The sequence below is a fragment of the Canis lupus genome, chromosome 14, assembly GCF_003254725.2.
Source record: "Canis lupus dingo isolate Sandy chromosome 14, ASM325472v2, whole genome shotgun sequence".
NCBI classification, from domain to species: Eukaryota; Metazoa; Chordata; class Mammalia; order Carnivora; family Canidae; genus Canis; species Canis lupus.
Window position 1 is genome coordinate 20642616 of NC_064256.1, and position 27478 is coordinate 20670093.

The 27478-nt window shown below is 37.0% G+C and overlaps 1 protein-coding gene and 1 long non-coding RNA gene across 3 annotated transcripts in view; one reads left to right on the forward strand and one right to left on the reverse strand.

Moving 5' to 3' along the window:
• Positions 1-27478, forward strand: part of DYNC1I1 (dynein cytoplasmic 1 intermediate chain 1) — a 440266-nt gene that overhangs the window by 20504 nt on the left and 392284 nt on the right. The gene's annotated exons all lie outside the window — the stretch shown is intronic.
• Positions 11283-27430, reverse strand: LOC112674889 (uncharacterized). The gene is made up of 4 exons (XR_004804667.2): positions 27231-27430; positions 26691-26801; positions 11765-11906; positions 11283-11350 (listed from the first exon to the last, which is right to left on the reverse strand). It is a non-coding gene; the product is annotated as an uncharacterized LOC112674889 (long non-coding RNA).

The following is a 27478-nucleotide window of genomic DNA, read 5'->3' on the forward strand; positions in this document are numbered from 1 at the left end:
GAGTACTGAACCAAATGCAACTCTCAGAGCACAAGTCCTATGGTTTTAGTGTTTGACTTAAATGTGTTGAATCCTGCCACAATGACGGCCAATATTAAGCAACCAAGAGTTCTGTGTTCTAAGGGACTGGATTCTTAGTTGTTCTTGTTTGTTAATAGTTTTTCAGTTCTTATGGCAATTTATGTGATTTCATAATACCCATAAAGTTTGCTGCTAGTAAATCATTTGCAATCTACATTGACAAAAGATAGTAATAATATGGGCAGAATAAACTGTTTATTGCTAAATAAATATGTACCTTTTTTGGTAAACAAAATCTTTTTTTTAAAGACTCCACTGACATGGGGATTGCAGGTAAAATACATTTTGAAAAGTTATATTGGTGCTGGTAAGTTTGTGAACAATTGCTCTAGTCCTTTGATTATATGGGATTCACCTTTGGCTGATTAGTGAAGCATTTACAAACACACTTTAGGGAGAGTGAAAGGGTAGAAGTTACCCCTGAAGAAGACTACTTGATTTTATTATGTGGTGATTTTGATGAGGAGTGCTGTCAGGGGGTGACATTTTTGTTTGGTTTGGTTTGGGTTGGGGTTTTTTGATGACATTTTTTTAAATCTTCATCCCAGACTTTGGATTCCAGATTCCTGTACAGATGGTTCCTGACTTACAATGGTTTGACTTACAATTTTTTAACTTTATGGTGGTATGAAAGCAATATACATTCAATAGAAACTGTATTTTGAATTTTGAATTTAGATCTTTTTCTGGCCTAATATTAGTGGTAAGATATTCTCATGATATTGGGTAACAGCAGTAAGCCATAGCTTCCAGTTAGCCATGCAATCAGGAAGGTAAAAAACTTATAAATTTATGTCCATTCTGTACCTATGCAACCATTCTGTTTTTCATTTTCAGTACAGTATTCAATAAATTATATGATATTTGATACTTTATTTTAATAAACATTGTGTTAGATGATTTCGCCCAACTGTATACTAATTTAAGTGTTTTGAGCATATTTAATGTAGGCTAGGCTAAGTTACAATGTTTGGTGGTCTAGGTTTATTAAATGCAGTTTCAACTTACGATATTTTCAGTTTATGCTGGGTTTATCGAGATGTAGCCCCACAGAAAGGTACACATAAAACAACTTCTGCAGTGGGTAATTGAACTTGAGAGTCTAAGGATAGTTTATATTTATTTAAAGATTTATTTATTTATTCATGAGAGATACAGAGAGAGAGACAGAGAGAGAGAGGCAGAGACAAGCAGAGGGAGAAGCAGGCTCTTTGCAGGAGCCCCATGTGGGACTCGATCCCGAACCCCAGAATCACGACCTGAGCCGAAGGCAGATACTCAACTGTTGAGCCACCCAGATGTCCCTAAGGATAGTTTAAAGCAATAATTAACTTCCTATAGCATGAGTTTGGGATTTTGCTTATTTTCATTCATAAGACTGGATTTTGAAAAAGATAGCTTATGCTTTCCTTCTCATTTTGATGCTGTAACAAAGATTATAGAAGAAGTTAATGAAATGGAGAATAAGAAAAAATACAGAAAAATCAATGAAATCAAAACTGCTTTTTTGAAAAATCAACAATATTTGCCAAACTTAGGCTAGATTGCCAAGGAAGAAAAGAGGATTTAACTTATTAAAATCAGGAAGGAAAGTGGGGACATGACTACAACCTTACAGAAATAAAAAAAAAAAAAAGAATTAAAAAGAAATAATATGAACAATTATATGCCAATAAATTAGGTAACTTGGATTAAATGAAAAAGTTCTTATAAAAACACAAACTACCAAAACTCACTCAATAAGAAATACAAAATCTAAATAGACCTATAATAAGAAAATAAATTTAATTAGTAATGAAAAAACTATGGACAAAGAAAAGTCCAGGCCTAGACAATTTTATTGGTGAATGCTACCAAACATTTAAAGAATGAATACCAAAAAAAAAAATAAAAATAAAAAAAATAAAAAATAAAAAAAAATAAAAAAAAAATAAAGAATGAATACCAATTCTTCATAAACTCTTCCAAAAAATACTAGAGAAGAGACATTTTATATTTTTTATTTTTTTATTGGTGTTCAATTTACTAACATACAGAATAACCCCCAGTGCCCGTCACCCATTCACTCCCACCCCCCACCCTCCTCCCCTTCTACCACCCCTAGTTCGTTTCCCAGAGTTAGCAGTCTTTACGTTCTCCCTTTCTGATATTTCCCACACATTTCTTCTCCCTTCCCTTATATTCCCTTTCACTATTATTTATATTCCCCAAATGAATGAGAACATATAATGTTTGTCGAGAAGAGAGCAATTCTTAATTCATTCTATAAGACCACTTTTATGCTGATACCAAACCCAAAGGTATCAAAAGAAAGGAAAACTATGGGCCAGTATCTCTTAAAATGTGGATGCATGTCCTCAACAAAATACTAGTAAACCAAATTCAATTAACATATGAAAAGAATTATACACATTGACCAAGTGGGATTAATGCAAATTTGGTCTTTACATCTGAAAGTCAATTAATGTAATATGTCATATTAATAAAATAAAGGACAAAATCCCAAATGATCATTTGAATAGATGCAACAAAACCTTTTGATAAAATCCAATACCCTTTCATGATAAACATACTTAAAAAAATTAGGAATAGAAGTGCGCTTTCCCAACCTGATAAAGGACACCAAGAAAAAGTGCACAGCTAATATTTATAAAAGACTGAAGTCTTTCCATTTAAAATCAGACAAAGATGTCTTCTCTCTCACTCTAGTCAACATTGTACTAACCAAGAAAGTGAAATGCTTCAGGATTGGAGTGGGGGGAGGGAGAGGAGAGTTCAGTTGGCTGGCAAATCTTTCCTCTTCCAGTTAGGGAATTGTGGCCAGCAGAAGACCAAATTACTGAAATGCAGGTGTCATACTCTCAGTACTGTTTATTCCCATGGTGCTTTGCCCCCTCCTTCCATTCTCTAGGTCTTACACTTCTCACTCCTGTTCTCTCTCCCTATTGGTAGTGACCCCCTCACTGATTGGTGAGGAGCAAAAGAGCTACTCAATATTATTGCTGTGGCACCATTTGGTGGTTAGTTGCATCTAATGTAGAGTCACTGACAATTATTAAACATAGATTTTTTGCCTCTTTTAAAAATTATATTCAATGCATAGCTTGAATATGAAATGAAATGACCAACTGTTGGCCCAACTTTGGAGAAACGGGTCTTCTATAAATTACACAATGTACCTAGCTCAAAGGCTCAGAGAGTGCATGAGTCATTGCTCCTTTTGATATGAATGTGATACTGTTAAGTGCCTTTTCACATCTCCTACGAAGTTCCCATATGATACCCTTTGAGGAAATCCCCCTCTACCAGGGTCCAAAGTGTGGTCTCACTGGATAATGACTGTTGGTATAGTGAAGTGATGCATTATTCTTGCCTTAACGACCTGATTCATTGCCTCCAGGTTCATTCTCTTCTTTAGGTCACACTGTTTACTTTTTTCTTCTACCTAGTGAAGGACTACTGCTTTCACAGCATACTTCATTTTGAGCATTGACGTCAATGACTTGCTGACTTCCAGGCAGTTGGTGGAGATCAGCTCACAGTTCTACCACTCGTCTGCATGAACAATCATAAACAGAAAGCCAAGCAGACCCCTTTCCGTACTTGTGCTATATTTATTCTTAGCACTCTACTGAGACTTGGCAACAGCAAATGGAACCAGGAGTTATTTTGTTTGGATTAGGTCAACAGTCATCCTCTGAGATTTTCATCTATCTTGTTTGTTACGGTGCATTGGTCTGTGTTCCAACATTGCATCCAAATCACAAATGTCTTGGATAAATCCATCTTGATAAATGACAAGGAGAGCTGAATCACTGATACTTATTTACTTTTCAAATTCGCATTTAAATCAATCATTATTAATAAAATGGCATTGATGTATGTCAACCAATGTTATTTCTTAGTTAAGAAAATAGGGTTGCAAACTCAAAGAATTCTAGTTTCCCTAATTTATCCAGAGATGTGTAAGTATGCCGCCACTTAAAAACACCATTCTTACTGCTCTTATAATTTCAATTATTCGGAGGAAGATGTTATTTCTTTTTTTGATATATTAAGTTTAGTACCTTTTTCTTTTTAAAGAAACAAAATATGGAAATGAGACATACTCTGTGGAATCCTCTTATTAAACTTCCTGTGTAAGTCTCTGGCCATAATTTGCATGTTGACTTTCATGTGTTTCTTCTCTTTATTTTTTTTTTTAATTTTTTTATTTATTTATGATAGTCACAGAGAGAGAGAGAGGCAGAGACACAGGCAGAGGGAGAAGCAGGCCCCATGCACCGGGAGCCCGACATGGGATTCGATCCTGGGTCTCCAGGATCTCGCCCTGGGCCAAAGGCAGGCGCCAAACCGCTGCGCCACCCAGGGATCCCGTTTCTTCTCTTTATAAATACAGGTCTCCTATATTAGATATTCAAACTCTTTTATGGGTTCTGGTGCCTTTCCAATACACCTCTCACTCCACAATCACATTGTCCACCTCACCTTACTGCACAACACTTCACTTTTCTATCTCTGGTATCTACTTTGGTCTTCACAATAATCTTGTGAGGTAGGGCTGCCAGACATTGTGTGCATTTCTGTTTTACCTCCTATGTGAAAATTTCTGCTTCTTATAAATAGTGTAGTTATAAGAAAATTAATTATGCTTCAATAATTTTATAGTGCCCAGTGAAATACCAGGAGAAATGGTAAGGTGTTATAAAAACAGATTGAAGAATTTCTGACTTAAGAGTAAGAACCATCTTAGGTATATAGTGAAATAAACCTGGAACCAAGCTAATAAGAAAGAGAGTGGCATTGAGTAAGTGCCAAAAAATCCTGGAGCTACACATAAAATAATGCCATATGAGGTTTCTCAGCCTCTTCTATGTTTTTCATGCATGCCTCTCAGGCCACATATTGATCGTTAATTACACATCGTTTGCACTCACACTTCCATTGACCCAAACTAGTTATGACATCCCAAACTAACCACACTGCTGAAATATGTAGAGGAACATATAGAGTGTTTGGTGAATACTATGTGCTATGAATATGCAGAATGATTTTAATTCTTAGAGAGTCAGAGCTGAAAAAATATTTTAGGAAACATCTCATCTAGTCTTCTTCCATATAGAAACAGAGGTTAAAACATTGCATGACTTGACCAAAGTTGCATATCCAAGGAGTGACTAAAGGAAGAGTTGCCTTCACAATTAACAGTATTTATTGAGGTCTTGATATGTGCCAAGCAGTATGACAATACATTGTTGTGCCTTATCTCCCTAAGCCCCCACACTACCCCTATGAGGAAGACACTGTTATTATCTTCATTTTAAGGATGAAAAAATTAGGGGTCCTTGGGTAGCTCAGTTGGTTAAGTGACTGCCTTTAGCTCAGGTCGTGATCCCAGGGTCCCAGGATCAAGTCCCGTATCAGGCTCCCTGGGAGCCTGCTTCCCCCTGCCTCTGCCTCTCTCTCTCTCTCTCTCTCTCTCTCTCTCCCTCAAATAAATAAATAAAATCTTTGAAAAAAATAAAGATAAGATAATTAAAGCTTAGAAAAGACAGGTAAAACATTTAAGATCACATAGTTCTTAAATGGTAGAAGGGAGACTTAAACCCAGGATGCCTATGATCAAAATGCCAACATGCAATCTACCAGTAGATGGCTACTCTTTTTGTTCTGGTTACCAAATCCTCCATCTGAAAATACCAACAGACTACATGGCTTTGGGATTAAATATAAAAGTCCTCATCAAAAAATAATGTTACAGGGATGCCTGGGTGGCTTAGCAGTTGGGCGTCTGCCTTCAGCCCAGGGCATGATCCTGGAGTCCCGGGACTAAGTCCCACATCAGGATCCCTGCATGGAGCCTGCTTCTCTCTCTGCCTGTGTCTCTGACTCTCTCAATGTATCTCATGAATAAATAAATAAAATTTTTAAAAATTGATGCTACAGGTATCTTAAGACCAAAACTATTCCAATATCCTTACTTATCTAGAAGACAGGTTGAAGTTGCTTGTGAAAGCAGAAAGAAAGCAGTGATGATAAATATAAACAAATCAGACTGGATCCTCATGGTGGAACTTGCTCCTGGCTATGAACAGGGTTTTTCTTTTAAGGCATATGAATATTTTCTGTCATATGAGAAGTAGCCAATACAGAGCACCAGATAATGAACATTAACTTATACACGCAGGGTAGATAAATGGAGAAAACAAATAATGCTTAAGAAGCAAATACTAAATCAAGTATTATGGTAATTTCTTGTGGTTCTTGACAGCAGTGCTTGGAGGTTGAGTTATAATTGTTCACATCTGCTCATCAGGTCAGAGAGTAGGCATCAATGCCTAGAGTTTTTGTTTTGAGACATTGGATATTTTGTCATCAACACACAATTCTTCATTTATAATGAAAAAGACAAGATTAGATTACAGAATTGTTTCTAATCAAGATTAAATTATATGATGTGTTTTGTGCAGTACCTGGAATATAATAGGCACTCAATAAATAGAAATTGATGCTATTGTTCTTCTTCTAATTATTATTACACACCTTCACCAGAGAATCATACAGAACCAGTTTTCCCCCACTTTCAACTTTGTTGTTATTGCAAGATTCTTTATCCCAGTACAGAGTGACAATTTCACTCAGGAGAAATTGGATATGATTTAAAAACTACTCATCCTATTTATTTAACTGAAGTGACTGCTTGCCTGTTTGAATTCACCAAACTGCCAGGTTTAGATCCAGCTTGCAGTTAGAGGCCACCAATAGGAAGGCACAGGCCCACACAGTTCCTAAAACATATGGATACAGGCCAGGATAAACATGAGATAATTAACTGAGTATCAGTCCAAATAACTGTTTTGGAGGAAAAATAAGTTCCTGTTATCTAGTCTTGATGAAGTCTCCTGGGGAAGGAAACATGCTGTCCAGGAAAAACCAGTGTAGTTGTCATCAGAAGAACTGGTAGGAGTCCCAACTCTTGTTATTAATTTGTTAAGAACTTTACTTTTTTCAAAAGTGTCTGTTTTGTTATTGTTGTTGTTTCAATGTTAAACGGGGCATTATTTTGAGAGTGCTATAAGATGACGTATTAAAGGGCTTTGAAAATAATTTCATATTCATATAAAACTCCATCATAACATGATAAGCAAGGTCTAAACGCTTAATCATATAAAGTATGGAGTCATTTTATTTCATGATAAATGTAGGAAGCCCCAGGACCCAAATGTACCATCCATATCTGCCTCCGACCTGCTCAAGTTTGAAGTTTCCCAGTTAAAGGGCTGGTTTGGGCCAGGAAAATATCCAGGATGCAGGAATCCATTTTCCTATTTCTGCTTCCTTCAAGTTGAGATTGTCTGGTATTATCTTTTCTGTCTTCCCACTCAGATAAACTTTAGCTTTCTGTGATTGAGAAGGGGCTGCTCAGAGAATGGAAATCATGGCTGATTATAGTATATCCAAATTCATCATCTAGGGTGCCTTTCACTGTATTCCTATAAGAGGTTAAGTGAGTTACACATGGCCAGTGTGGAATGGAATAGAGAAAGGTTTATTTTCCTGATTGTGTAAGGGAAAGCACCACATTTACTGGAGGAAATAATTCGATATGCTGCATTCCATGTTATGCATGAACTGAGAGAAGGAATTGGCATTGCTGCTTTGGGGATGGTGTGCCTTGAGGAAGGGTATAGGGTGGAAAGAATACAGAAAGGAGAAAGCATGAAAAGAGAGTAGGAGGAAAGAGGCTTAGTAACTAGCAATATGCCCTTCTCTGGGTTCCCAGTAATCCCTGACTTTTCATTGTATGTACAAAATCCAAAAATATACCTGAAGTCATTGGAATTCTTGTGAGAATATGGGAAAAGTTTGAATTCTGAATCTGGATTTCTACTTGTCTGATATAAGAAGAGTGGAGATGAATAAACACAGGCATATAGACCCTGTTTGGACATCTGACTTATTTGTGAAACTTCCCAATACTCCTTAATAAATAATTACTCATGGCCAAGTCATTTAAAATGTGCACTGGAATCTCTAGAGAAGCTCAGTTTAACATCAGCTTTGAGTGTGGGTCTATATAATCCAAAGAAAGCTGAATTTATGTCTTCTGTTTGATGTAAATCTAGAATATGGTGAACTTTTGAGACTTACAACTGAAAATACTACTTTCTTTAAATCTTTTTAGATTGGGAACTAAGCCTGAATCCATGACTCCTCCACTGCACATCAAATAAGCAGGGCTCTGTAGATTAGCATCTTGGAACTCTTTGAATTCTTTGCATGAAATTGAAACTGCAGAGAATGCCATTTTATGCAAATGAATCCATCCCATGGCTATTGCATATAAATTTTATTCTTTGTTCTTAAACCATACAAGGAATATTATTTTCAGCTCTCATATATGTGTAGTGGACGTAGGGAGGGGGGATAAAGCTTTCTCTAATAGCGTATAAATATTTATTACCTAGGTTATTAAAACATTATACAAGAGCAGTGGTTACTACTTTGCCCCAATACCACCTGGAAGATATCACACGTTTTCTTCTCTCACAAGACAAGATACTTCCTTAGGAAATGGGGCAGGGAGGGGAAGAAAGATGGGCACATGTCCATTTGAAAGAAATGTGTGAGGAGCCAACCTAAAACCAAGCCAATCAGAATTGTTAGGGCTTTGTGTGCGGTAGAAATAGCTCCTCTTACTCATCTTGAGAATCTGTTAGGGGTTGAATTGTGCCTTCCAAAATTCATGTGTTCAAATCCTAACCTGCTATTACCTCAGAATGTGACCTTATTTGGAGATATAATTATTATAGAAGTAATCAAGTTAAAATGAACTGAACCTTAGTGTGAACCTTAATCCAGTATGACTGATATCTTTATGAAAAGGGAAAATCAGAAGACAGAGGGAAGACAATATGAAGGTATAAGGAAAAGGACAGGTGAACATGAAGACCACCATCCACCAGTCGGTGAGAAATGTCTGGAACAGATCCTTCCCTCTAAGCCCTCAGAAGGAACCAACTCTACCAACATCTTAATTTTGAACTTCTAGTCTTCAGAACTAGAGACAGTACACTTCTATTGGTTAAGCTACCTGTTCTGTGATAAGTGTTATGGCATCCATCCCATTTGTGGTATGTGTTATGGCAGCCCTAGCAAACTAATACTTTGACCTTCTATCATTGAAGAAAGCAAGAGGTACAAACCTAATCATACTTCAGCTATCATAACTCTGTGAGTAGGGAATTTCTAGAAGATAAATCATGAAATTTGTTCTAGATGGCTCATGTCTAATGGATAGGGTTCATTAGGGCTAGAGGTAAGAAAACCATTTATTCATTTATACTTTCAACCATGCCATTCATTTTTATTGCAAAAATAGTATAACTGTAATGTTACTTCACATCTGATATTTTCCCTATAAATTTTTATTTATTAAGAACTTATAAAAAGAGGGATCCCTGGGTGGCTCAGCAGTTCAGCACCTGCCTTTGGCCCAGGGCGTGATCCTGGAGTCCCGGGATCGAGTCCCACATCGGGCTCCTGGCATGGAGCCTGCTTCTCCCTCTGCCTGTGTCTCTGCCTCTCTCTCTCTCTCTATCATGAATAAATAAATAAAATCTTAAAAAAAAGAACTTATAAAAAGAAAATCATTCAGTAACCTACTACCTTAATAAGTCAATGTTCTGATTATTTTTTGTTTAATCTTAGTTCTGAGCTAGATGCATACCTAATATCATTAGATTTAATTATAGTAGAAAAGAGATTTTTGTAGTTTGTTTTTCCCCTTTAACAATAGTTTTCAACTTGGGTTTTTTTCCCCCATACTCCAGTCATAGACTGGGACTTTTGGCAATGTCTGGAGACATTTTTGGTTGCTACAGCTGGGGTGGTGGTGCCATAGGCATCTAGGGGGTAGAGACCAGTGGTGCTGCTGAACATTCTGCAGTGCACAGGAGAGCCCCCCCACTCTGAAGGACAATGATCTGACCCCAAATGTCAATAGTATTGAAATTGAGAAACCTTGCTTTTTAATAAGCTTTCTTGAGTGTCCTCTATATTGTTGCTACAAAGTCTTCATAATCTTTACTTTTATGGCTGCAAAATAGTCTATTGATCGATGTATTATAATGCATTTAACTAATAAACATGTAATGGGTTGTTTAGATGGTTTCTAACTTTTCACTGTTTTAAATAATAGTGCAAGTATATTTTTATTTATATAGCTTTTTAGATGATATTGAAGAAAAATTCCAACAGTGGAGTTTAGATTTAGGTATGAATAAACCAAATATCAAGAAAAATCGAGAACCATGAGAACCATATATGTATATATATGGGTTCCTTTCTAGGGAAACACTTTTGTTTTTCCTATTTCTGAGCTGTCCTAAAATTTTAACACCTGTGGTCCAGGATTGACCACCCCCCCCAACTCTTTTTCATATCTAAAAGATTAATCTAATAAAAATTTCTGTTTTCTAAGACCATTAATTGCTCATTACTTCATTTTATTTATAAATTTTTTAATTTAAAAAAATTATTTTTAAAAAAAGATTTTTTTTGTTTATTCGAGAGAGACAGAGAGACAGAGAGGCAGAGACACAGGCAGAGGGCAGAGGGAGAAGCAGGCTCCATGCAGGGAGCCAACATGGGACTCAATCCCGGGTCTCCAGGATCATGCCCTGCGCTGAAGGCAGCTAAACCACTGAGCCACCTGGGCTGCCCTATTTATTACTTTTTTAAAAAGATTTTGTTTATTTGAGAGAGAGAGTATGAGCAGTAGGGAGGGGCAGAGGAAGAGGAAGAAGCAGACTCCTCCCTGAGCAGAGTTTCAAGGAATCTGGCATCCTGACCTGGACCAAAGGCAGACACTTAATGGACTGAGCTACCCAAGTGCCCCTCATTACTTCATTTTAAAGGTCACCTTGGCCTGTTTTCACTGATTCATCATGACTCTTCCCTGGTTCTGAATAGCCTTTCTCAAATGCAACCATGTAAGATCTACTTGATCCCTGTGCATTTCTGACTCACTCACACAAAATCAAGAATTAACCTATCACCAGTTATCACAGACTAACTTCTTAAAGGAAAAAATGTAAAAGTTATTTTACATTACAAAAGAATAATACAACAAATTATAAAGCACTAGCCTTGAAAATCTTAAGACTGTACTAATATGTGAGTAGGTTGTTAAGCCAGAATAAGCAAACAAGGACCTTTAGCCTTTATTCGTGCTACTGAAGATTCATCTCCAATCATTTAGACATTTCTGCAAAGACAAAACAGATGGTTAGATAGGATGAAAGGTGACTTTTCCTTGGCTCTGGGGAAACAAACCACCACCTCACACCCTGTCCCCACCCTCAGACACTCCTAAGTCGACTGTGATTGCCAGCTTTATGGGAAAGTGGTATCCAGCACCACCTGCAGCTATAGTGCTGGAAGGGAGAAGGCTGCTGAATGATTACTATGAGAATGAACAAAGGTAGGCTGATAAAACAGGTACAGAGACTTGCCTTCACTGGCCAGATGGGAAGGGGTAAATTCCATATTAAGACTTGGAATGAGAGAGTTTTAAATAGTGGTTACATTGGTTGCATATACTGGTTACATTGGTTACATTACAAATTTGTTATATGGCCTTCATCAAAATTGGCTGCTGAGATATATCATAACTACTTACCTTTGCCCCTCACCTCCCATTTCCATGGATTCCCAGAAACCTGGCAGCAACTACAGAGAACAAACTTCAAGCCTTGTCCATCCTGAGACATCTCAGTTCCCTCCTTTTTGTTTTAAAGCATGCATTTATGGGCCAGAATTTCCTAAAGAGAAGGGACAATTTGGGTAAACTTGATGTTAGATTCTATCAAAACCATCCATAAAAACAAGTGCCAAGTATAAAAATAAGTCAACATACTAAGTTGTAATAAATGCAAAGCCAGATCTAAAGTAAAATTAAAAAAACTCGAAAGTTCTGTTTACTTTAAATTATCAACAACAAAGCCAAGTACAAATATTTTAATATCTATAGATTATTTTTTTAAATGCAAACATGAAACATATTAATTAGAGATTAAATTCATCTACATGACAATGTTCTACATCAGACAGTGAAGAGGTGTAAAGGACAATTTGTCATGACCATATGCTTAAATCCTTTGTAGGTTTCTTGAGGGAGAGACTATAAAAGAAGCATAACAAAATAAAAATCAAATTATTTTATTTATGAAACTGTTATTTCATTTGTTAAGGTATAGTTTGCTTAGCCTTGTTTTTTCCCTCAAAAAGCAAGGGCTTTCCCTCAAAAAGCAATAAACTATGTAGGTAGTTTATTTTGGGAAGTGGTCCTAAGAAACAGTAGCAAAGGGTAGTGGATAGTGGAAAGGAGGGAAAGCCAGCACAAGGGAGGTCTTGGGTTGGTCACTGATGTTGGCATCTGGAATTCTCTAACAAGCAGTATAGACTGTGCCTCAGAGTGTATTATCCAGATGGAAAAAGGGAGGGTACGGCCTTTATCCACTAGCTTGCATCCCTCATTGGTCAAAAGTTGACCTTTGAGTATTAACTCCCTTGTGTTTGCAGGCTATGTATGTAAGAGAGTATGACAGATTCCCAAAGGGTCCTTCAAGGTGGTGACAGAAAAGCCATAGGTCAGAATGCAGGAGGTAAGTGGTGAAGCCAATGTGAGGCGCTATCAGCATGTACCTGTGAGCAGAGGTATGGCTGTAACAATGTCTACAGTAAAAGGAAGAGACAGGGCATAGGGAGAGTCCACTATATCTCACGTGCCAGTTCTAACTGACTTATAGTGGCTGCTAGGAGTCTGGTTTGAGAAGAATCCATAAGCTGAATCTGGACTTGTCAGAAAAGAACCCAATGTCTGTGAGGTGGGAGTTATAGCATTTCTTAAGTCTATCCCTGTTTCATGTCCTCTGTATATACAGAGTCATAACTTTGTCTTCTTGCTTCCATCTTTGAAAGGAATGAAGTCAAGGAGGACTTTGGCTAACGGAGCAGCCAGAAACCAACACAACTTAGTTTTAAAATGCTCTTCCTCATAGGAATGTTTAGATTCCACTAGAAGATGTAATACAGAACAAAATTCTTTTGTCAATGTCTGACAAAGCAAATCTTTCGTGAGTTGGATTGGCAGATAATAACCAATTCCTTTAGATTCATTTGCTTTCAGTTAAAGAAAATAAAACATAAGAAGCATAACAATGAATGGTTTCACATAAATATCAGAAAGTGACATGATACTGACTTTTTAGAGAAGAAAAAAGAAATTTGTGGGTTATGCGTAATTCATAGATTTCTTGAGTCTTATAGCATTCTGGGCACATATCCTATTTGAGCTACACTCCCATGCCATATAGTGTTGGGAAGGTCACCTCCTTCTGTAGTACTTGTGAGGCTCCTCGGATGGGAGAAGTGTACATTCTTCTGGATGCTGTTTGTCATCTGTCCCCCAGAATTCCTTCCCTGGCTTTGCCTCCACCAACCATGTGTGTCAGCACTTCTACTGACTTCTTTCTCCTTCTGTTAGGCATCAGCTACCCTTTCCTTCATTTTCCGCAGTAGTTCTGTCAAAAAGCTGCTGTTGTCACAGAATTTTAATAAAGATTTGGGGATAATAGCCTACCTGGATGAAGACACTACCTGAATGGCTGATTTCAATCTATTCCTAAAGAACATGGCCAGGCTCTCCATAGGGGAATCCATTAGTGGCCATCTTTCTCTTCAGCCATCAATGCCTCAGGTTGCTGGAGTCTGCAAGTTCCTATCTTCCCATTCCCTACATTTCCTGGGGTCCCTAATACTTTTTTCCCTTCCAGCTGCCAGGAGGAAAGTCAAGAATCCCTGTCATTTTATCATATGGCATACAATCTAGCTCCTGCCTTTTCTCAGTATCTTTCTTCCAGACTAGCCCAGGCCGTTCTCTAACAATAAAACTCAGAAACAAATCTCCCCCCCCCCAAAAAAAAGTGATGAATCCTGCTACTTGTTCAGAATGCAGTTCCAGTATGTTCACTTAAAAAAAAATTAAGCCAATTTTATTTTCCTCATATATAAAGAGAAGCCCAGTTTTCCAAAATAGGCCTAGACTTAGTTTAAGTTTGAAGCCTAAGGAGTATTCCAGAGAGACGTCAGAATTTTGGATGGCCACAGAGGCTGAAGCTGGTAGAAAAAGATTTTTTAATGGAAGGATATTTAAGCTTATCCTCAAGCCAGCACAGAAGATGGACATCAGGACACATTCTCTGCCACCTGCCCCCTTCTGCCAGAGTGCTGGAGAGAACCAGGTACCAGAAATTATAATTATGATGACTTTACTGACAAATCTTATCACTTAGAGATGTCATGTGCCATGAAATAAAGACATTTTAGAATAAATTGGATCTTTAACCAGGTGGAAGAAAAGGTAAATAGAAGAAACACAGAATAACGTGATTAATTAAAAGTTTTGAGTCATGGGGCCACCTGAGTGGTTCAGTGGTTGAGCATCTGCCTTTGGCTCAGGGTGTGATCCCGGGGTCCTGGGATCAAGTCCCACTTTGGACTCCCCGCAGGGAGCCTACTTCTCCCTCATCCTATGTCTCTGCCTCTCTATGTCTTTCATGAATAAATAGATAAAATCTTAAAAAAAAAAAAAAAGAAGTCTTGAGTCATGAACTAAGACCTTTTACACTAGGATTAGAAAGTCCAGTTATTTCCCCCAAGAGTTTGCTCCCCACTCTAACTTGAGATGAAATAACCCCCCTGGTGTGGGAGGTAGAATTTGAGATGATTTATTTCTTTTCAAATTGGAGGGTATTTGGAAAAAGCAGACCTTTGTTATTAATGCTTAAAAGCACCCAAGTGTTTTATTTGTCATTGCTGATGATGAATAAAAGAGATTCTGAGTGACAGAGAAAGCTACCTGTCCTACCAACTCACAGCACTTTGTGGGGGCCCTGAATCATGCTTATGCCAGGTGACCAACAGCATCCCACACCATAATGTGTGTGTTGAAATTAATTAAAGCTATGGAGGAAACCTATGTGTCTGCAAGCAAATACTCTATTAGAACGTTTCTAATGTACTTAGTGAGAGGTAAACTAGGAAGAAAATGGTCTTGAAAGAGTTATTCTGAATTTGGATTAGTTTCCCATTCAAGAAATACAACTGTGTTCCCTTCAAAGTGATTTTCCAAGTCAAAAATACTTACAGAATTCTTCATAATACTTTGAAATGACACACTCTTTTACACATTGTTCTTTCAGGAAATTGATTTTTATTCTTCAGACACCAAACTTGCATTCAGCAGAGCCAGGAACTCAGGGGCAGACATCTTTGTGAATAGCATTTTGCTTTGTCATTCCTAAGAACCAACAGAGAATTGGCTCAAGGGAAGGAGTGTGAGTTGGGGACTGGGCATGCTCTGGGCATCATCCTCACTGTGAGCCCTATTGCCAGCTCTGCCATTCTAAAAATGAAATGTGCTTGGCTTCTTGTAGATAGAGTTCTTACACAGTGTTATCAAGTAAATTCTGTATCTTTGATTGTATCTTTGATTGTTCCCATCCATCCACATGTTATTTCCTGAGCCCCACCCCCAACAACCTATCAGATGCCATCTGTAGAAACTTTTGCTGGCACAGATACCACCCCAGGTTTCAAACTTGCTTTCCATCCTAATGCCTAGGACTCAGCCTGGCCCTGTTCTGGATGGTGCAGCCGGCCAGAATCTAGCTTTTGCCCAGCATGCTGCCTCACAGGACTTTTTCCTCTGCTCTGTGTACTGTAGCCCCAGGTTAAGCAATGGTCTATGCTCTTGCCAGCATGAGTTACCTAGACATTGTACTCCAGGTCAGCCCAGAAGTCCTGAACATTCTTTACTCAGAGGAGAATGATTACTTCCACCTTGTTAGAACATTTAAGGAGCCATAGTCACCATCTTATCTACCTCACAGCTACATCTGGAGTCCTTATCTTGATTACTAAACTGCTACCGAAGTTTCTCTGGGACTGACTGGCAGTGCTGCTTCTTCGTACCCTCCTTCCTAGTGAATAGAGATCTGTCCTTGGGTACAACTGCCACATCTGAGTGGCTGATGCCCATGACCAGGCCAATCCAAGGTCGGTTTCCTTCCTGCTTGGCACTTTCTCCATACTTCACCATAGCCAGTTCTGTGTAGCTTGGCTGTTGCTCCTCTCTGCCCACTTGCTTCAGCTCATGCCAATGGACTATCACTACAACTATGCCTTCTGGGGCACTGGGTGGCTCAGTGGTTGAGCATCTCCCTTTGGCTCCGGTAGTGATCCCCGGGCCCTGGATTGAGTCCTGCATCAGGTTCCCCACAGGGAGCCTGCTTCTCCCTCTGCCTATGTCTCTGTCTCTCTCTGTCTCTCATGGATGGATAAATAAAATCTTAAAAACGAAAACAAAACTCTGTCCTCTCCTGTCCCCCGGGTCTTGTTGGCTCCTTGTCCTAGCCATCTCTTGCTTTTTAAATAATGTATCAACATCCAGTAACAATGATATTATGCAAACTTTATCAAACACTTCCTAAATGCCAGTATTTGGCTTATTATCATCTCTAAGCCTCTTGACATCTTAGGTGTGTCTCATTACCCCATTTTCTAGATGAGACGAACCAGTTTGCAGACCATATAACCAGAAGGTGGCTGAGCTGGAGCCAGGCTGGATCTGGCATCAAAACTAAGCTCCTCCTTTCCCCCCAAACTACCTTCCCCTGCCCCTCCTTTGAAAAGAGTTACAGTATTTTACCTTTAATCATGCCCAGTACTATTATTTTCATTTACAGGTGAATACATTGAGACTCAGGGACCTCATGAGTGAGGATGTGCCAGTATGAGTCAAATCTGACTGAAAACTTTCCTCTTCCCACTACAGGATACTATCTTCCACGATGGCACTTACTTTTTTAATCAGTTGCATACTTGCTTTGTGAACACTCTGAATTCAGCCTGCAACCAGTTTTAAGTACCTCTATAATAAAGTCTTTTGTAAAAATAAATAAATAAATAAAGTCTTTTGTTATTGCATCTGAAATGTGGCTTTGGACAACAACTTCTTCCCTTCTGCTTCTCTGTCTCCTTCTCAGCTTCCTCCTCCACTTGTCCTTGGAATGATTCATCTTTCCATCTTCTCTTCAGAAGGCATAGCTTGTCCCTGAGGATACTTACAGAACTTAAAATATCAGCCAGAATGCCAGCTTTAAATTACAGTGAGAAATGGAGCTATCAAGCTCTCCGGTGACTCATGTTTGTTGATCGGTACCCTCTCTCCCTGTGGGCAAATCTACGTGGGATGTTAAATTTATAATTGGGAGATGAATTGGAACAAGAGAAATTAGATGAGGTGACTGAGTGTGACAGGTTACAATGGTCCGATGCATTCATTTCTGCATTTGGGATTTTGCTGCCACAGGCTCTGGCTGGTTAAATCCTTGGACTGGGGACACAGACTCCCAGATGGTGCTACCGTAGAGTGTTGAAAAGTTGTTACTGTGCTCAATATACCTAAACAACTTAAAAATTTTTAAACTGAGATATGCAGTCAGTATGAAAATATTGATGGAATGTGTGTAAGGTGTAAAGAAATACAGTGAACATCCACTTACCCACACTGTCCAGGCAAGAAACAGAGTATTACTAAGAATGTCGAAGTTTTTTGTGGGTGCCCTTTCTTTTCTACTTAACTATGATCCAGCATTTTGCATTTGTGATTTTACTCCTTTTCATAATAACATTACCTTTTCCCTGACTCCCTAAACAACATCCTGGCTTTGTATGAGTGTAGTAATCATGCCATATATATATTTTTTATCAAATTTTTCTTTAATTCATGTTGTTTCATGTAGCTGAAATTTATTAAATGTCACTAGCACATAGTAATCCATTGTAGTAGCACACTCCTTATTTATCTCTCCTGTTGCTGATAGGCATTTGGATTGCTCAGAATTCGTTGAAATGATAAACAGTGCTTCTATGTACAATTTGGGATATTTGTCTTGGTGCATATGTGCATGGATTTCCAAGAGTGGAATTCTTGGGTCATGGGGTATACACATTTTTAGTATTATTAGAAAATGATAAATTGTGTCTGATTGTAGGAACTGTAGATTCTACTATCAGCAGTATAAAACCCATGCTTTTCCTACATTCTCCCCAGCATGCAATGTTGCCAGACTTTAATTTCCATTCTGGGTATGATATCTTATCTCATTGTAATTTGAATTTGCACTTCATCTTTTCTAATAAAGTTGAGCATCTTTTCCTGTGTTTATTTCCATTTATTATTATTCATCTGTAGAGTTCTTGTTCAAAATTGTGCCCCTGGTTATGGAGTTCTTTGTTTTTCATTGATTTTTAGGAGGTTTTGTGTTTGTTTTTTTATTTTTCAACATATTTAAGGATGTTAATCTTTTGTCAGCTTTGTGTCAAAAGATCTCTTTTCCCAGTTTATGCATTTTTCCTTTAATTGCTCTTATATCTTTTGAATGAAATGATAGAATTTAACTTTTCCTTTACAGTTTGTGTGTTTTAAGAAATCTTTCCCTATATGGGTGCCATAAAGATATTCTCCTTTTTTGTTAGTTTTGCCTTTCCCATCTAAGACTTTAGTTTAATGAAACTGGTTTTTAAATATAGTGTATGATAGGGTTATAATTTTTTTTATCATTTGTGTATACCTAAGTATACCAAGATAATTTACTGAAAAGTACATTCTTTCTCTAATGATCAGTCAGTATCATATAAGTAGATCTGTTTGGGACTTTCCTGTTTCATTTGATGATCTTGTGACAATACACTCTGTTGTAATTATTAGGGCTTTATAACAATTCTAAGTATGTGATTAAGTATCCTTTTTTCTTCTTCATCTTGGCCTTTTGCACTTCCATATAAATTTTTAAATCAGTTTGTCAAGTACCACGAAGTCGTTTTTGGGATTTTGATGGGAAGATCATTGAAGTTCTGATCTGTTTGGGAAGAATTGGTGTTTGTATGACATCAACTCTTCTTATTCATGTATATGATTTTCATATCTATATTTAGCTAGGTTTTCTTTATCTTTCAATAAAGATTTATAATTTTCATTATAAAGTTCTTTGCACAGTTTTGTTATATTTATTCCTAGACATTTTATAATTTTGATGTTACTGTATATATCTCTTTAAAAAGTTTATATTTATTGAAATTTTTTCTTATATATTGAGTTTTATATCTTGCAACTGAATTAAATTATTTTATTAACTTTAATAATTTATTTGTAGCTTTTTTTTAGGTTTTTAATTCACAGAGTATACCCACAAATATTGACAGCTTTCTTTCTTTCTTTTCAGTTCTCATACCTTTTATTACTTTTTCTTGCCTGATTACTGGCTATACCCTCCAGTACAGTGTTATACATATGGTGCTAACAGATGCCCTTGTCTTGTTCTTCAGCCCAAAATGAATGCTTTAAATATTTTACCATTAAATATGTTGCTACCTGTAAATTTTTTGTAGTTGCCTTGCTAGTTTAAGGAAGTTGTCTTTTATTTCTAACTTATTTTAATTTAGGAAAAGATGTGGAATTTCATCAATTGCATTTTCTATTTCTGTTGAGATGATTATGTGATTTCTCCTTTTGCCAGTAAAATATATAAATATATGGTTATATATATATATTTCTTATGTAAAATCAAACTTGCACCACGGGGATCATCCAAATGATGCATTATCTTAAAATATACACACACAAACACATACCCATACTTCTGGATTGTGTTTGCTAATAGTCTAATTTTTGTATCTATGTTCACAAGCGAGATTGATCTGCAATTTTATTTTCATGCTCCACTGGGTTTTGTATCAGAGTTTTAGTAGCTTCATAAAGTGAGCTAGAGACATTCCCACTTTTCTATACACTGAGATAGTTTGTATGAGGTTGAAATTATTTTTCCTTGAATGAAGACTTACTTGTTTTTTGAATATGTGTTGGAAATTGCTGACAACACTGACTGGGCCTGGTTTTTCCATAGGAAGTTTTTTACTTTTGATTCAATTTCCTTTATAATATGACTGTTTACATTTCCCATTTCTTCCTAAGTAAATTTTGGTAAGTCATTTTTTTTTTTTCTAGGGGTTTATACATGACATCTGAGTTTCCAAGTGCATCACATCAAGTTGTTCATAGTGTCTACTTACTATCTTTTTAATCATGGAAGCATTGTTGAGTTTTTATTCCTAACATTGTTTATTAGTGTCTCTTTACTTTTTCAAAAATGCATCTTCAGAGATATTTGTCCATTTTTTGTGTTCTGTTAAAGAACTTTGATATTTTTTTACCTCGGCATTTTTCCAGGTAAGTTTTCTATCCTCTGATAAAATCATTTCCTCTGTCAAGCAATGGCATTCAGGATTGGATATTATACTGGACTTTGAAAAACCACTTTTTCTCTCACAGGTACTTTAAATGCTTCTTGAGTATAAATACTACTTGAGTATAAATATGGATAGAACTCTACTTGGAAAAATAATTATGAAACCAGTTTAACTGAGGAATTAGGATAATAAATGTTCCCTGTACAGTCTTAAGTAGGAGACAGACGGGGTGCTTATACAAACCTCTCACCACTTGACCTCCATGAGCTTTCGCAGACATGTCTGAACTGGTTGGTTTTCAAATCCTCTCAGCAATCTACCAGAACACAGCAACCATCAGAAAAGGACAAACAGAACTCTGGCTGCTTCAAGCAGGGGGTGAAGATGAAGAGTGGGATTAGGTATGAAGGTCATAGAATCTCCGTTTCCAATGTTATTTTGCATTGCACTCTCTCATCTTTCCCCTGTTAGCTAAACAGAGTCATATACTGGTATCTAGATAGGACCTACACTTGCTTGCTTTGCTTCAGTTTTTCCCTCAGCTTGGAATTCTTTTCTCATATCTCTCTTTTGCCTAAAACATCTATCCTGAAAACATACAATGAACACTTAGGGTCTCTACCTAACCTATATCCCACCTTCTTTGAGTTCCTTTTACTCTCTGCTCATAGTTGTGGTTTTCTACTGGTTTGTTTGTTATACACAACCCCTCTACCCTTATCCTTGCTAATATGACCAGATTTGATATCTGAGGTAGGATGAATAAGCAAAAACTTCACTATATTTTAAGAAGGTACCTCAAATTTTTTTCTTGGAGAGATAGACAGACAGACAAATCAAGAAACAGACTTTTAACTGTAGAGAACAAACTGATGGTTACCAGAGGGGAGGTGGGTGGGAGGATGGGTGAAATAGGTGATGGAGACTAAGGAGGGCACTTATGATGAGCACAGAGTGATGTATGGACATGCTGAATGACTATATTATACACCTGAAACTAATATAGCATTGTATGTTAACCAACTGGAATTTATAATATTTTTGGGGGGGGGCAGGTGGCTGGTCACTTTTTCCAGGGAGAAATCTAACTTCCAACTTGGGGGTAAATATGTGATTGCCAGTATTTTGGGAGTCCAGCAAGCTTTCCCTGAAAACATCTGTTTTCAGTTTCAGAGCCTTATTCTTCACCTTCACTTATACCTGGAGTTCCATAACTTTCTGGCCCTTCTCACCAAACTATAAGTGCCCGCTCTTCTACCAAGGCTGGGGGAAACTGAATTCAGGCTTTGGAAGTTCATCTGAGTGTCAGATTATTTCTTATATAATCTTTTGACAGTTCTTCTGTTTTCAGTCCACCAAACCCAGGTCCATTTTTATTTGGGTTGCTTTTTGTTTTGTTTTGTTTTTTAAAATACGTTCCATGCCCAGCAGGGAACCCAACACAGCACTTGAACTTACAACCCTGAGATCAAAACCTGAGCTGAGGGGCACCTGGGTTGCTTAGTGGTTGGGTGTCTGCCTTTGGCTCAGGTCATGATCCCAGCATCCTGGGATCGAGTCCCATATCCGCTCCCCACAGAGCCTGCTTCTCCCTCTGCCTATGTCTCTGCCTCTTTCTCTAGGTCTCTCATGAATAAATAAAATCTTTAAAAAAAAAAAAAAAAAGAAAAAAACCTGAGCTGAGATTGAGTCAGAGACTTAACCAGCTGAGCCTCTCAGGCACCCCTGGGTTGCTTTTATATATTGTTGAGTTTTAAAGGTTCTTCACACATTTTAAATATGACTCCATCAAATATGTATGATTTGCAAACATTTGCTCCCATTCTGTGAGTTGTCTTCTCCCTTTCTTGATGAGGTCCTTTGAGGTACAGAGGTTTGTATGCATGTATGTATGTATGTATTTTAACTAGGCTTCACCCAGAGTGGAGCCCAACATGGGGTTTGAACCCACAATGTGAGATCAAGGCCTGATCTGAAATCAAGAATTGGATGTTTAATGGACTGAGCCACCCAGGTGCCTCCAGAAGTTTTTAATTTGATGAAGTCCTACTAGCTATTTTTCTTTGTTGTTTGTGCTTTTGATGTTATATTGAAGGATCCACTGCTGAACCCAAGGTCAGGAAGATTCACACCAAACAGGATTTCTTCTAAGAGTTTTGTAGTTTCAACTTGTATGCTTGTTTTTGATTCAGATGGAGTGAATTTTTTTTAATGATATGAGGTAAGAGTTGAACTTCATTCTTTTGCATGTGGCTATTCAGGCATTTCTGCACCATCTGTTAAAAAGACAATTCTTTCCCCATTGAATGGTCGTGGCATCCTTGTTTAGAATCAATTGGCCATAGATAAATAGGTTTATTCTGAGGCTCTTGATTTTATTCCATTGATCTTTATGTCTACACTTATACCAGTGCACACGGTCTTGATTATTGATGTTTTGGCATAAGTTTTGAAATCTGGATTTATAAGTCCTCCAACTTTGTTTTTCAAGGTTATTTTATTTTATTTATTTCATTCTGGGTCCCTTGAATTTCATATGAATTTTAATGTGAGCTTTTCAATTTCTTTTTTTTTTTTTTTTCTCTTTTTTTTCTCCAGCTTTTCAATTTCTGCAAAGAAGCCAGGTAGAATTCTAACAGATTGCCTTGAACCTGTTGATCAATATAAGGGGTTCCACAGCAATTTCTTCCATATCTTCCACTCTTGTCTAGAGTGATATATCTATCTCCTTTCATAAGATATTTTGGAATGAGGGTAGAAAAGAAATCAAGTTCTGTGACTTTAAAATTTAGAACCTTTAAACGGTAGAGAAAATTGTAAGAATAGGAAAGTGCATGTTTTTTAAAATACCATATTTTCAATTAAAGGGTTGTTATTACCTGCTATTTTCTAGAATCTTCTATTTTTCTTATGGACCAGAATACGGAGCACCAAATTTGAAAAAGGGAAATTATCATATTAAATATATACAAATCTTGTCCTTTCCGGGGTGGGGTGGGTGGGTGGAATAAAAGCCCCACACAGGAAAGAAGGACATATATAGTTTATAATTCAGTTTGTATTCTGAATGAAGATTAAATAAATTTTTAAAACCCTCTTTCCACTGGAGTGAGATGCTAGAAATTCCATAAAGTTTGGCAAAGGGAATAAGAGGTATTGAGAGGTAGTAAATGTTGTTCTTTGCACTTCAACATTGTTACTAGCAATAACAATAATACCATTATTTACGTAATTTTTCATAGCTTATGAACTAAATTCACATACATTATATCTCTACATTGTATCTCCTTCTATTTTAAATTAATTTTATTTCACTACCGGGACACCTGGGTGGCTCTGCGGTTGAGCATCTGCCTTGGGCTCAGGAGGTGATCCCAGGGTCTGAGATTGAGTCCAGCATCGGGCTCCCTGAGGGGACCTTGCTTCTCCCTCTTCCTGTATCTCTCTCTGACTCTCTCTCTCTCTGCATCTCTCATGAATAAATAAAATCTTTAAAATTTTTTTTATTTCACTACCACAACAAATAGACCTTTCTGTACCTACATTACTAAATTTCTATAAATGTGTGTTTGGTGGCTGTTGTCTTCTGTTTGACCTATGGTATCCCAGCACATAGAGCAAAAGTTATTAACCTATTTTGTGCCATGGACATTTTAGCAGTGTGAGATAGAGATATGAGATATTTTCCTAGCCAGAAAAATATATTTAAATACATAGGATTATAAAGAACACCAGTTATATTAAAATATAGCTATTAAAACATTTAAAACCATATTTTATATAGCAATATATGACTGAAAGACTAAAAAATTATCTTCAAGTATGAAAATCACCTTTAAGTTATCTTTAATGCAACTTCTACACTAAATAAATATTGTTTATTATCTAGTACAATAGCTAGTGTTGCCTGAGGATTTTTTAATCCAAATTCAAGTTTAATGTCAGGGTAGCCTCGACTGAGGAAAAGAAAAATGGAATGAAAGGGAGAGGCTAGTAGACAAAAAATAAAAATTAGTTCAAATCTTTTCTGGTGGTTTTCATGCATCAAAAACTTAATTCAAACTTGGAATATACTTATCAAAAAGCAAACAAATTAACAGAAGAAATGTAATTTTGTTATATTAAGATCCTCTGAAAATGTGTTATAGAGAACATTACAAAGGACATCTCTGGATGTCAGGATTCAAATCTGCATGTGACATGAAGAGACAAATAAAATTCTGTTTTGTTTTTGTCTCTCTTCCCTTCTACCTGAATGAATAGGTAAATTAATCAACGTGTATTTTTTTAGAATATCACTTAACAGAAGCATTGGATGGGCTTACCTGGCTGAACATGTCAACTCCAATTTATTCTTTGACCTTGTGATTTTATTCTTTTGGACACTGTTCTTTAAAAAAAATTAATAAAAATAAATTTACCTTTTTCCAGATTTTTCAGTATCTCTGAGAAGTATCAAGTCTCAACGCCTATCATTAATGCTCATATAACTCCTAGTAGGTTAATCACTAGGTAGATGACAGCTAGGTTCTTAGCACCATGAAGTAGCAAAGAAGTGTCTGGTAGGAAAGATGCAGGATATATAACCAGATGACTTGGACCAAATTCTTGGCTGCACCACTTTCTCTGAGCATTGGTTTCCTAATCTTTGAAAGGGTATTGATTATAATATCTGCCCTGCATACATTATAAAAAATGTTGTGTAAAATCACATCATGCTTCCTACATGCTACCATGTTCTTTAGCTCTTTTGTGTGGGTCAGAGTCAGGAAGGTAACTAAAAGGTGAAGTGAAAAAGAATATTAATTTTTGATGATTTTGTGCAAACTCAACCTGCCGGCCCCATTTTGAGGCTCAGAAGTGCTAGAGAAATTTAAGATGCAGTTTCTATTCGAAGTTTCTCCCTGGAATGTGCCACCTTTAATTTATGTATCCACCTAACCAGCCATCAGCGAACAATTACAGCGAACAATTAATGAAACAATTGTTTCATGCCGATGCCAAAAGAGCAGAGACTGGTCAGAAACCTCTCATACCCTCCCCACTCAAGTATAGTTTCAGAGTTGTGGAGTTATGCGTGATATTATCTTTTTTCATTAGGTTTTCTTCGATTTGACCCTTTCCAACCATTTCCCAAAACGTTCAGGCCCCTAATTGAAGAGACCCTTCTCTGTAGAAAAATGCAAGATTTTGTCAAGCCATGGGAGAGAGAATTTTTGTGAAAGAAGCTAGAAAATTATCTGACCAACTCTTAACACGTGCACACACGTATTTGTTATTTATTGAGTGGGAGTGACGCAGAAAGTAGCATGAGTATGTGACATGTGGACAGAGGTATGGCAATGCGGTGGTATGAGTCCAGATCACTGTTGAAATCATTAAAAACAAGGAACAGATATTTTTCATTTCAATGCACCTGAAGGTGCCTACACAAAGACTATAGTTAAAATGATCAAAATCAAATTAATTTTAATTATGGAAAAAAAATCTGGTGGATGCCACAAACTCATCTTAGATGGCCATTCCCAAACTAAATGTGGGAACATACTACATTACAAGTTTATGCATTTTGAAGAACACAATTTTTTTAAACACAATTTTTTTTAAAGCGATAAGAGTTTTATTAAGTGAGGTTAGAGAAAAAGCTCTCAGGAGTGAGAGAGTCCTAAGAGGGTTGCCAAAGAACACAATTTTCATGTTTTCTTCCTGTCTCTCTTTTCACTTAACATTATATTCACCTAGTCACAAACTCCATTTGAGAAGGTAAGACACAAAACTATAATTTAAAGCATATCAGTGGGGTGGTTTTTGTCTGCCTTTTAATTTTACTAATCAGAAATGTTAGAAAGACAACTACAGTCAGAATCAGAAAATTTCTGTGGAGTGGGGTATCATTTAACCTCTCTACATATCTGTAAAAAATGGCAATAAGCATAACTTGCCTACCTACTCCATGAGGTTGTACCTCATGGTTGTGAAGTTCAAATAAAATTATCACATGAAGTCTCACTTCTTTAACCAAGAAAGTACTGTACAAGTATAAGATATTATTATTTTATTGTTAGTTTGGTATGCTCTGTGCTTTTCAGTCTGCTGTTTAGTTAGATGTATTTCTTTCTCATTATGCCACTTTTAGAAGCTGCTCCATGGAATGGAAATAGATCTTCTTTTATTGATCGTTATATCTAACAGTCTAATGGAAATGTAGTAGCACGTATGCAAGAGACACTCACCATCACGCTGAGGACAGAGTAGTGTAACCTTGTTATAAAGAGTGTCACCGTTTGCAGGTTATGTGAGGATTCAACACTGTCTTCTGTCTGCAGGATGATTTACAGCGCGTTCTGTAATGGAAGATTATAATGCTGCAATCAGAGAACAGAGTTCCCACTTGCATTACAGAATAGGCCATACATAATTCTGTTCACAGGATGCACCGTCTTCCCTTAACGGTCGGAATAATATAGTAGCAGAACAGCAAAAGAAAGTAATTTGGGAAATAAAACCGACCTGTTATTAAGTGATGCATAACACTGATAGTTCTCAAACTATTCTTTGTTCTCATTACATTTTTATCTTTCTCAGAGAGAAATTAACAACAGTAATACCTTATGTAAGAATGCTATATTGCACCTTATAAAGAGCTTTTATGAAATATACCTGAATCCCTACCGCATATTAATAAAGTGAAAGGGACAGAGGTTCATTTTCATTTTATACAGAGGAAGATTAGGTTAAAAAATCGGTTGAAGAGCTTGCTGAAGATTACACACCTCATTAGTAGTAATTGTCAATCAAACCCATTCTGATTGAGTGTTTCTGTTTTTCTTTCTCCACATCAGATATCTTCTAAAAGTGTATACAACACTGCAAACACCCCAGGTGGGCATTAACTATACATCGGAGAGTTCTTCTGGTTTGTAGTAGAGGAGATGCTGGAGTTTGTCCTCCAGTGGCACAACAAGCACACACAATCCTGAGTGAATTAAAAGGAAAGTAACCACAACATCACACAACAAGA